We start from the raw sequence: 12,317 nt of genomic DNA on the forward strand, positions 1-12,317 counted from the left end.
TTCCCTGCAGTAGCTGTGTGAAGTACAGCACCTAGGAGTCCTTTTACCAAGCTGCAGAAAAAGGGCCCTACAGTAGCGGTGGCAGTCATTTTTGCCATGTGCCAGGACCCTTTTTAAAAAAGGCCAAAACTCGACATGGTCATGCGGTAAAATTGCATTTACCATGTGGCCATGTGGGGGGAGCACTTACTGCCACTCATTGAGGTGGCAGTAAGGGCTCCCACAGTAACCAGGGTTAGCGCCATGCTAATAATTACAGAAAAATTTCCATAGCACCGGAAATGGCATGCGGTCAAGGCAGAACTACTGCCAGTGGCCAAGTTCGGCCAGCAGTAGTTTTGGGCTGCTGCACAGCAACCCTTCAGTAAAAGGGCCCGCTAGTGATGTCATCTTTGGTCATCCTCTAAAGATAAAGACCGAAGCAGTTCTGGGAGAATTATGGAGGTGAAGGAACTGTACTTGATACCAAACTGGAGGATCTTCAGGAAGCTTTCCAGTACTCCATACATTCCCTGGAGCAGCTGCGTGGAGTACAGTGCCTAGTGATGACATTTTTGATCACCTTCTGAGGATAAAAACCGAGGCAATGCTGCAGTACACAGCCCATGATTGCATGCCTATGGTGCATGCCCAAAGGGGAGTGACCAAAGGGGCAGATTGGAGCCACTGCAGAGTCTCATGAGGGGAGTCTTATGTATGTGAGTACAGGAAATTAATTTTTTTTCCTATATAACTATTGCACTTACTGGTTCAATAGTTGTTAAGATGCTTTGTTTTTCCCTTTGTCATAGAGAAGTAGAAAGGAAAACTTAAGGACTCAGCTCCTGCTCAAAGTCCTATAGAGGGGCATAATCGAACAGAAACGCCTATCTCCATGGGCGTTTATCTCCGAGAACGGGTCCGTGAAGGGGCGGAGTGAACCGTATGTTCCAAAAAAAATAGACGCCCATGTTTTATTCGCCAAGGTGTGAGCTGGGCGTTTTTGCTTTTCACCGATAATGGAAAATGAAATCGCCCAGCTCAAAAACGAATAACTCCAAGGCATTTGTTCGTGGGAGGGGCCAGGATTCATAGTGCACTGGTCCCCCTCACATGCCAGGACACCAACCGGGCACCCTAGGGGGCACTTTTACAAAAACAAAAAAAAAGGTCAAAGAGCTCCCAGGTGCATAGCACCCTTCCCTTGGGTGTTGAGCCCCCCAAATCCCCCTCAAAACCCACTGCCCACAAGTCTACACCATTACTATAGCCCTAAGAGGTGAAGGGGGGCACCTACATGTGGGTACAGTGGGTTTGGGGAGGTTGGACGACTAAGCATTAAGCAGCACAATTGTAACAGGTAGGGGGGGGGATGGGCCTGGGTCCACCTGCCTGACGTCCACTGCACCCCCTAACAACTGCTCCAGGGACCTGCATACTGCTGCTTGGGAGGAGGGTATGACATTTGAGGGTGAAAGTAAAAAGTTGTGAAACATCATTTTTTTGTGGTGGGAGGGGGTTAGTGACCACTGGGGGAGTCAGGGGAGGTCATCCCCGACTCCCTCTGGGGGTCATCTGGTCATTTAAGGCACTTTTGGGGGCCTTATTCGTGAAAAAACAGGGTCCAGGAAAAGTGCCCTAAATTCTAGCTACAAACGCATCCATTATCGGCGAAAGGCGCCCATCTCTGTTCGGGTGATAACCACGCCCCAGTTCCGCCTTCACCACGCCTCCGACACGCCCCCATCAACTTTGTCCGCATCCGCGACGGAGTGCAGTTGAAAGCGTCCAAAGTTCGGCTTTCGATTATACCGCTTTATTTGTTTTTGTGAGAAAAACGCCCATCTCCCGATTTAGGTCGGAACTTGGGCGTTTTTCTCGTTCGATTATAAGCAGGATAGACTCCTACATCTGGGCCTCTGCTCCAGATGTTGCAGGAGCTGTTACAGAAGGAGTTTTACAGTTAGAGACTTCTTCTTTAAGCCCTAATGACCATTCTCCTCTCTTACCATGAGCTTCAGAATTGGAATTTGGATTCCCAGCATCTACACCTGTGAGACAGATGCAATGTTGGTGGGGGGGCGGGGAGCAAATTCAAGACACAATAGTGGATTTGAAGAGCATGGGTTTGAGAGTTATTCCAGTATCTGAACATCTAGATGTGTCTCACCCTTCATTGATCCAATCCCATACTATAAGAGTGGGAGCTAAGCACTGGATATTCAACGTTGAAACCTGTCTCCTTTAATAGTTATAAGGATCAAGGAACTTTCCTAGTTTTAACACTTAAAGAACTGATCAGTGATCTGAAAACTGGTAGCCAAGATGGAGAAAGCTGTTTCCAGTTGTCTTGTTCAATTATGTCAGTGCTCAGGGGAGACAACTAGTAACATATTTTTAATCAAGAAAGAACTGCAATTCCAGGGTGCAGCACTGATGTAGCAAGCTAAGAAGCAGGAATCTTTAGACGAGATGAACAGTTCTTTGGTTAAGGGGAATTTATTTTTGGAGAATAAGTTAGAAAGGATGGAAAACCTGATGTGTAGTAGTAATTTAAGGTTTATAAATTTTTTCTTATTGCAATCTAATTTCTGCATCTGAGATGCTACAGCAATACTTTCTGGAAAGTTTTGCAACTAGGCCTGGGCTCTCTTTCTAATATTACTAAGGCATATTTGCCCTAATTCTATAAATGGTGCTAAAATTTGGGCACAGAAATGTGGGCACGTGCCCAGTTTCCCCATGCAGTTTTATTGAATAACAAGCCAATTAGCACTGATAATTGGGTGCTAATTAGCTTTAATTAAACTTAAAGCATGCAATTGTAGGTGCCAGGATCCACGCGTAAATTTTACATGGTGTTCCAAAAAGGGGACGTGGCCATGGTTCGGTCAGGGCAGTTTATTGACACTGTTATAGAATAAGGGGAACTGCACCTAATTTAAGGGCCCTTTTACTAAGCCGCGTAAGTGTCTATGCACACCCACTGCACGCCAAAATGGAGTTACCACCTGGATACCGCATTGATGTTGCGTCTGATACATGCATCTGAAAACTAGGGGCCCTTTTACTAAGCTGTGTAAGCATCTATGTGCGCCCAATGTGCATCAAAATGGAATTACCACCCAGCTACCTTGTGGCTCTTGCAGTAATTTCATTTTTGGTGTGTGTCCAATACATGCGTCTGAAAATAACTTTTTTTCAGACGCGCATATCGGACACACACTAAGTGGCATTTGATGCACGTAGGTCATTAGCACCCGGCTACCGTGTGAGACTTTACCATTAGGTCAAAGGCTGGTAGTAAGGTCTCAGACCCAAAATAGACATGTGCTAATTTTGATTTTGCTGCACATCCATTTTCAGCCAAAAATTTTAAATGGCATTTTTGAAGGCGCTGAAAAATGGATCTGCGCGTGCCCAAAACACGTGCCTACACTACTGCAGGCTATTTTTCAGCGCACCTTAGTAAAAGGACCCCTTAGACATGAGGATTTACACTAGGGTTCACTTGGTGTAAATCCTTGTGCCTAAAGATAAGTGTGGATCCCAGACCTAAGCACTATTCCATAAACAGTGACTAACTTTGAGTGTCGTTTATAGAATAGCGCATTTTTGTGTTGGTGCCATTTATAGAATTGGGTCCATTATGTACCTAAAAATATAATATGTCAAGATGGAGTCTGGATGTCCCTTTAGCTGGAAACCTAACTGAGATTTTGGAAATGCCTGTTCAGGAGTATGTTTTGAGGGCTACAGTTTTGGTAACCTTCATTTTCAGGTCCAAGAAATATATGATATTGATTACTGTTTTTCCATATGTTTCTAAAGAGGGAATTCTTGGCTTTAAGTCCCAGAGCTTTGACCTTGTAAATGAACTTTCTCCTGAAGTCTCCCAGCAAGTATATGGTGATATTTTGCAAGAAAGACGATTGTCTTCTATACCCTCAACGATTACAAGAGCTGATTCAGTCACATGCTAAAAAAACAAGAGCTAATGAATGTTTTGTCACTTTCCAGAAGTTGGTGAAGTATTTAGAGGGAAATTATCCTTATGGACTCTGAATGACATGACTGTTTTTTCCTCATTCCCTTTCCTTTTCTTTCTCCTTCTCCATTTTTCTTTTTTCTTTTCTTTGGAGGATCTTGCTAAGAATACTTATTATGGGGTCCTTTTACAAAGGTGCACTAAATACCATGCTATCTACTGCATAGCTATGGACCGCATAGCACTTAACACATACTAATTGTTAGTGCGTGCTAAATCCGTTAGCACAACATAGTAAAAAGACCCAATTTGGAACTTTGAAGTCCTCAGATAGGATGATGCATCGCTGGCTTTTTATTTTATTTATTTATTTAATTCCTTTCCTTTTCTGTCCTGTACTCCAAACTTCCAATATCTCCTAATAGCCACATATTCTCCACCAGTAACAGCTAATGCATGCTAATAGCTGAACCCTTGAAATGCTCTGAGGAAAAAAAAATAACACCCACTTGGAAGAGGTGCTAAACTTTAGGCATTAGCAGCGATGTGCTAAATAGAGCATGAAGGAGAACATTACACTGATTCCAGCTTGCTCTGCCCTAATTTGCATAGGATTCTCCTTAATTGATATGTGAGTAATGGCTAAATTGAGTTTATATCTGATAACATTGGGCTCCTTTTACCAAGCCGCAGTAGTGATTCCCAGCGTGGCAAATGCGATGAAGCCCATTTAATTCCTATGGACTTTGTCACAGTTACTGTGTGGGAATCACTACCATGGGTTAGTAAAAAAGTCCATTATTGGGAACCCCATGCTAGGATTTTTCCCCAGATTCTATATAGTGCACCTAGTGATCCACGCCAAAATCGGTGCAGATCCTATAACAGTGCGTGCAATTTAACAAGCTTAACATGCTAAGGAGCGCTGATAACAGCACTTAACAAGCAATAATGAGCACAAATTGGCACTGATTAGAATTTAGCCACACAACTCACTAAGTGTATTCTGTAACGATGTGCAGTGAATTTCTAACATGCGCAGGCAAAAAGGGGCTTGGTTAAGGGCAGGAAAATAGGCGTGTTGTGGGTATTCCAAAATGTATGCTCCTAGTTATAGAATATGGCCCAGTGTGCCTAAATATACACGTTGGGATTTACACCATATTTTCGTTAATGTAAATGGATGCATGTAGATTTAAGCGCTGAAATATCAATTAAGCGTATTCTATAATCGGTGCCTAAATCTAGGCACTATAGATTATGCTTAGTCGGCACTGATTTTTTAGATGCCATATATAGAATCTCCCCTTTTATGCATAACACACTATTCCATACCCATACTAAGCAATCTTAACACACACACTAAATGTTATTGCTGTATTGGGGCACACCTTTGAGAAAAAAAAAAGAATACTTTACAAGTATTTTTTTAAATCTTTGTAGTAGTAGGTACTTCTCATGATTACAACTACTGAAACTTGGAGGCCCATTTCCTGAGTACTTTTAAGGTAATAAATAGAAATTTAAAAAAAAACTGAAAAGAAGATGATACTTTTTTAATTGGACTAACATAATGCATTTTTTATTAGCTTTCAAAGGTAACCCCTTCTTTTTCAGATCAGAAATGCACAAGTGATGACATATATCAGAATTTATCTGTGAAACTTAAAAGCATTCCAATGACAGTTTCATGGGTAAAGGTTGGAGTGGGTGGGGGGGGGGGCAAGAAACAGAGAGAGATGGGTGGGTGATCAGAGGGTGACTGACAGGCTTATTTTCGAAAGAGAAGGGCGCCCATCTTTAGACACAAATCAGGAGATGGGCATCCTTCTCCCAGGGTTGCCCAAATTGGCTTAATCGAAAGCCAATTTTGGGCGTCCTCAACTGCTTTCCGTCACAAGGATGACCAAAGTTCCTGGGGGCATGTCGGAAGCATAGCGAAGGTGGGACTGGGGCGTGCTTAACACATGGATGTCCTCGGCCGATAATGGAAAAAAGAAGGGCGTCCCTGATGAGCACTTGGTCGACTTTACTTGGTCCATTTTTTCTTGCAACCAAGCCTCAAAAATGTGCCCGAACTGACCAGATAACCACCGGAGGGAATCGAGGATGACCTTCCTCTTACTCCCCCAGTGGTCACTAACCCCTCCCACCCTAAAAAAAAGCTTTAAAAATATTTTTTGCCAGCCTCAAATGTCATACCAGCTCCCTGACAGCAGTATGCAAGTCCCTGGAGCAGTTTTAGTGGGTGCAGAGCACTTCAGGCAGGTGGACCCAGGCCCATCCCCCCCACACCTGTTACATTTGTGGTGGTAAATGTGAGCCCTTCAAAACCCACCACAAACCCACTGTACCCACATGTAGGTGCCCCCCTTCACCCCTTAGGGCTATGGTAGTGTTGTACAGTTGTGGGGAGTGGGTTTTGGGGGGGGCTTTGGGGGGCTCAGCACACAAGGTAAGGGAGCTATTTCTGAAGTCCACTGCAGGGCCCCTTAGGGTGCCCGGTTGGTGTCCTGGCATGTCAGGGGGACCAGTGCACTATGAATGCTGGCTTCTCCCACAACCAAAGGGCTTGGATTTGGTCGTTTCTGAGATGGACATCCTCAGTTTTCATTACCGCCGAAAACCGGGGACGACCATCTCTAAGGTCGACCTAAATGTTGAGATTTGGGCATCCCCAACCGTATTATTGAAATGAAAGATGGACGCCCATCTTGTTTCAATAATACGGGTTTCCTCACCCCTTCACTGGGATGTCCTGCGAGGACGCCCTCAGGAAAACGTGGGTGCCCCATTTGATTGTGCCCCTCAAAGCAATATAATTTTATATCTGTTAAGTCCTGTCTGGTGGGTGAATACTTTAAAAATCTGCTGAGGAATAATTTAGTGTGGATATAAGTGAAAATATCTGTGCTGTATATTGAATGCAGTATAAAGAACTACATGAAAGACTTATTTGATCAACAGAGAAATATGGAAAATTCAAGTTTTATGAATATTAGTTCAGTATGAAACTTTTCTGCTAGCACAATATTTGATGTAAGGAAGCCCATGTAATTCTTCTATTTCACAAAACACACAGAAACAGCATAGCAAATCCTGTTTTATCCTAAACAAAATTAAGCCCTTGAGTTTAATATCAGAGATATAGTTCAGAAGATATAATGGACCATCTGGTGTGCCGTACCTATTAAACACTAGTTAACATGAATTTATGACCAAGAGATCCTATTGAAACAAATATGGTTGGATATTTAAACCAGGTGGCCAATGAACAGAAAAATGTAACTTGCTGACCGTAAAAATCGTTATTTCATGGGGGAAATCCACCCGGCACCAGCTTGCTGACTGAGCTCTGCGAATTCAAGCTTTTTCTTTTTCCTGCACTAAAGTGCTTCAGGTTTTTTTTCATCAATAATGGTAATAATAAAAGCTAAAATAAAACTTTATCATTCAGACCTTCTGATGTCAATTTTCTGCCCGATGGATGCCTTTGTGCAAGGTTAGTAACACCTCGACATTCATATTTATCATAGTAGGCCCTAGGAGCCGGAATCTGCAGTAGCTCTCCAAGGCTCTGAAGGTATTCCGAGCTCTGGGTCCTGGGTTTCCAACACCTCCTTTGCCTTTTCATGGTATGTTTGCTATTCTTTTCTTTTTCCTTTTGAATATAGAATTCCTTTCCAATGCTTGTTTGATTATTAATCTGCTTTGACTTGCTTGTTCAAAAGAAGTGAAATAGAAAATCATAATTAATTTAATTTAATTTTAAAGCACTGGAGTCTCTATATGCAGGTGTTCCAGAGCCAGTCCTAGTGTCATGTTCTTAGTAACACAGAAGATGATTGTAGAATGGTTAAACACACTTTACACATGTAAAGATACACTTATAAGTAGCAATTTTAGAATAGGTACTACATATATGTTGTGTGGCATGTACAGATTTAAAGGAGGTGTGTTCTGGCCATGGTTTGGACAGATCCTGAAAGTATAGATTTATTCTGTGTTTCACAAAGGCAATGCACAAAAAATTTCCCCATTGAGATCTATACCTGCTCTGAGTCATGTATAACACCACAGTAACTGCCCTTTTAGATTTGGGGTTAAGAAGTGATTAAAGAGGGAACTGTGTTTATATCTCTGGTGTTCTAAACCACCTCAAAATGCAAAAAAAAAATAAAAAAAGGTGACTTTCTGAACTGATCTTGTTAATTTGCTCCCCACAGATTTCAATATTGCAAAATTTGTGACAACATCACTTGCACATGACCTGTGTTTGGTGTCAATGAGGGTTTACCTCATAGAGTACACAAAAATTTGTGAAAAATCGAAAAAAAATAAAAGGTTCTGATGTATGGGAAGAGAGACAAAATGCAGGCCCTGATTTCCTGACTTAAGAAGAAATTTCAAGTTCCCTTAGAACTTCAAAAGAATCTCAGGCCACTTCTGGGGATTGTTTTAACAAAAATACCTTTATTAAATTAAATTATATAGAACAGCAAGACAAAAATGGCAAAAATAGAAAGGTATGTTAAAGAAAGTTCAAAATCTATTTCTTTCATTGGTTTGGTCCTGGTCAAGGTCTTTCTCTCTGTCCTACTTTCTAGTCTTCTTCTGTGGTTCTGAATAGGTGTCTCCTCCTCCTGTAATCATGGTCCCGAGTTGCGTACTCCAGAATCCTCAGTAGTTTCCTGCAAGATGTTGTCACAGGAACACTTTCAAAATCACAATTCCCTCCCTGAACTTAAACCAAGTTTATCCAATGTCAATGCCTCTAGAATTTAATAAGAAACATATCTAAGCACTCCTTAGGAACACCTCTTTGGAGAGATACAAAAATAAGGAAAACTATAAAAATCCTTAGAAATCTTTCTAAAAAAAACCATCTCAAACATGTATTCTTTGCTTGTGATGCACTGTGGTTTTAGACTTTTCAGGAGTTAAGATAGGAAGTTAATTTGATTCTTTTCTCCCGACCATTCCTTAGGTCTGTGCCTTTCTAGATCTTCTCATTTGATAAGTTAGGCCAAGAGGCCTAGGACAGCTCCTCTACTTGTGCAAGGTCTAGCTGATCATGAAGATCAGCATCTCCCTGCTACTCCTACTGAGTCCTCTGGGTTCCGTACTAGCACCCCCATGTGTTGGAACCAATTCCAACCATCTCTAGATAAGAAGAACCCCCCAGATTTATGTCCAGGGTCTTAAATAGTTCCCTCTAAATCACACAAGGATACAGCCAGTGTTAGACACGTATCATTGCACTGACAAGTCATGCTAGGTGAAAAGGACACTAAAATAAAGGCACTATTCCTAGATTGTTTTAAAATTTCCTCTTAGTATTCTGACCATAAGGTTATTGATAAAGCAGTCTGGTCCAAACAAGTGCTCTCCCACAGTTGTAGTGTTTGATGTACCTGTATGAATTGATTTTTGTCTTTAACATCCAGGAACATAAGACTTTTGAAGTTTGACACAAAGATATGGGTTACCCATCACATTGCAAACTATAATATTCTACTATTTTGTCACCTTCAGAGCATACATTCATTTCTCCCTTTGTTTTCTATCCTTCACCTCACCCCCACCTTTCCTTTGAGACTATGATTTACTTATATATTCTAATATTATCATATTTTGCTTATAATGCCTTGACCTGAGAAAGGAGGTTTTGGCCTCCAAAACCTAGTCAAAGTATGTATTAAGTTAATCCAATAAAAAGATATCAGCTTCCTCCTTGTGTTTTGTTAGTTTGCTTTATTTATATTTATTAACCTTTATAAGTGGACTAAAGCACACTACTTTATCTCTCTCTGTTCTTTATTTGAATGCTTATGGCTACTTCAGCTTTTACCACAACCTATCAGTTTATTTTAATTTCAGCATTTTGATCCTGTCTTTTAAAGATAACTTACTCTGAAAGATGTGCTCCTGGGAAACTGTCAGCTTTCTACCAAGATCAAACTTTGTTCTAGCTTTCTTTTAAGCAACTCTCCAGAGCTCAAAATTAACTCACATTTCATATTTATTTTTTTAATGTATAACCAGTTCCATCATACAATTCTTTATTTGATAATATCACAAATACAATTATATCTAAGCGGTTTACAATATAAAAGTAGTGTCGGAGAGGAAAGTGAAGAACACACAAGGAAGCCTATAATTCAATCAATTTAAAAGTCAAATTCTGAGGATGCATGGTACATCCCAGGTGCAGCGGTCTCTTCTGTCCCTTCAATTATTTCCATAACTCAAGAAGGAATGCAAATCTTGAAACTGTGAGGGGAGGGGAGGCCATATGAGCCTGATCAGTCATATTGTCTATGGAACACACCTGTTATGGGTAAGAAACAATGGACAAGCAGGACTTGTTGAGAAATTTACAAGCTCAGGGCAGCTCAGTTTATAGATTAAGGTGTATTTTCAAATCACTTAGACACACAAAGTTACGTGGAGGGGCATTTTTTATATATCTAAGTCGAACTTTGGATGTTTTGCACATGGAGAGGCATAATCGAATGGGGTGCCCAAGTTTTCCTGAGGGCGTCCTCGCAGGATGTCCTTGCGAAGGGGCGGGGAAACCCGTATTATCGAAACAAGATGGGCGTCCATCTTTCATTTCGATAATACGGTCGGGGATGCCCAAATCTTAACATTTAGGTCAACCTTAGAGATGGTCGTCCCCGGTTTTCAGCGATAATGGAAACCGAGGACGCCCATCTCAGAAACGACCAAATCCAAGCCATTTGGTCGTGGGAGGAGCCAGCATTCATAGTGTACTGGTCCCCTTCACATGGCAGGACACCAACCAGGTACCCTAGGGGGCACTGCAGTGGACTTCAGAAATTGCTCCCAGGTGCATAGCTCCCTTACCTTGGGTGCTGAGCCCCCCCAAAAAACCAAAACCCACTCCCCACAACTGTACAACACTATCATAGCCCTAAGGGGTGAAGAGGGGCACCTAGATGTGGGTACAGTGAGTTTGTGGTGGGTTTTGAAGGGCTCACATTTACCACCACAAGTGTAACAGGTGGGGGGGGATGGGCCTGGGTCCGCCTGTCTGAAGTGCACTGCAATACCCACTAAAACTGCTCCAGGGACCAGCATACTGCTGTCATGGAGCTGGGTATGACATTTGAGGCTGGCATAGAGGCTGGCAAAAAATATTTTTAAAGTTTTTTTTAGGGTGGGAGGGGGTTAGTGACCACTGGGGGAGTAAGAGGAGGTCATCCCTGATTCCCTCCGGTGGTCATCTGGTCAGTTTGGGCACCTTTTTGAGGCTTGGTCGCAAGAAAAAATGGACCAAGTAAAGTCGACCAAGTGCTCATTAGGGACGCCCTTCTTTTTTCCATTATCGACAGAGGACGCCCATGTGTTACGCACGCCCCAGTCCCACCTTCGTTATGCTTCCAACACGCCCTCGGGAACTTTGGTCATCCCCGCGACGGAAAGCAGTTGGGGACGCCCAAAATCGGCTTTCAATTATGCCGATTTGGGCGACCCTGGGAGAAGGTCGCCCATCTCCCGATTTGTGTCAAAAGATGGGCGCCCTTCTCTTTCGAAAATAAGCCTGTAAATGAGCCAAATATAAATAGGAAACATAACCATTTTCAAAACCACGAAACATCTATCCTTTTTTTTGTTTGTTTAGATACCATTTGTAACAAGGTTTTGTGCTCTGTGAATTTATCTTTTCAGGCCATTTTTGAAAAATAAGGTATCAATGAAAAACATAGAAAACCAAGCCATTGGGATGTAGGAGGGGCCATCATTTTTAGCAGACTGGTCCCCCAGACATCCCAGGAGAGCAATGGGGCATCCTAAGGGGCACTGCTGTGAACTTCAAATAAATGCTCCCAGGGACATATCTCTCCACTGCTCCTTTATCTTGTCTGCTGAGCCTTCAAAAACTCACCTAAAACCCACTACCTCCAACTGTACACTTTTACAATAGCCCTTATAGGTGAAGGGAGCACCTATATGGCTTCCTTGTGTGTTCTTCACTTTCCTCCCTGACACTACTTTTATATTGTAAACCACTTAGATATAATTTTATTTTGTCATAATATCAAATAACGAATTGTAGGATAGAGCAGGTTTTAAATTTAGTCACTTTATTTTCTAACTCCTCTTACTCTCTTACCTATCTATATGTTAACCATATCTCTGACTGCATGTGCAACTTTCTTTAAATTAGTCACTGTACTTTCTAACTCTTCTTACTCTCTTACCTATCTGTATGTTACGTATTGTGTTGACATTGTAAGTAGTATACTATGCCATACTTTGCATTGTTATTTGAATATTTTTACTGATGTAATTGCCTATTGCTCATGTTTGATTTATTCTTACT

The sequence above is a fragment of the Microcaecilia unicolor genome, chromosome 4 (genome assembly GCF_901765095.1).
Source record: "Microcaecilia unicolor chromosome 4, aMicUni1.1, whole genome shotgun sequence".
Taxonomy (NCBI): domain Eukaryota; kingdom Metazoa; phylum Chordata; class Amphibia; order Gymnophiona; family Siphonopidae; genus Microcaecilia; species Microcaecilia unicolor.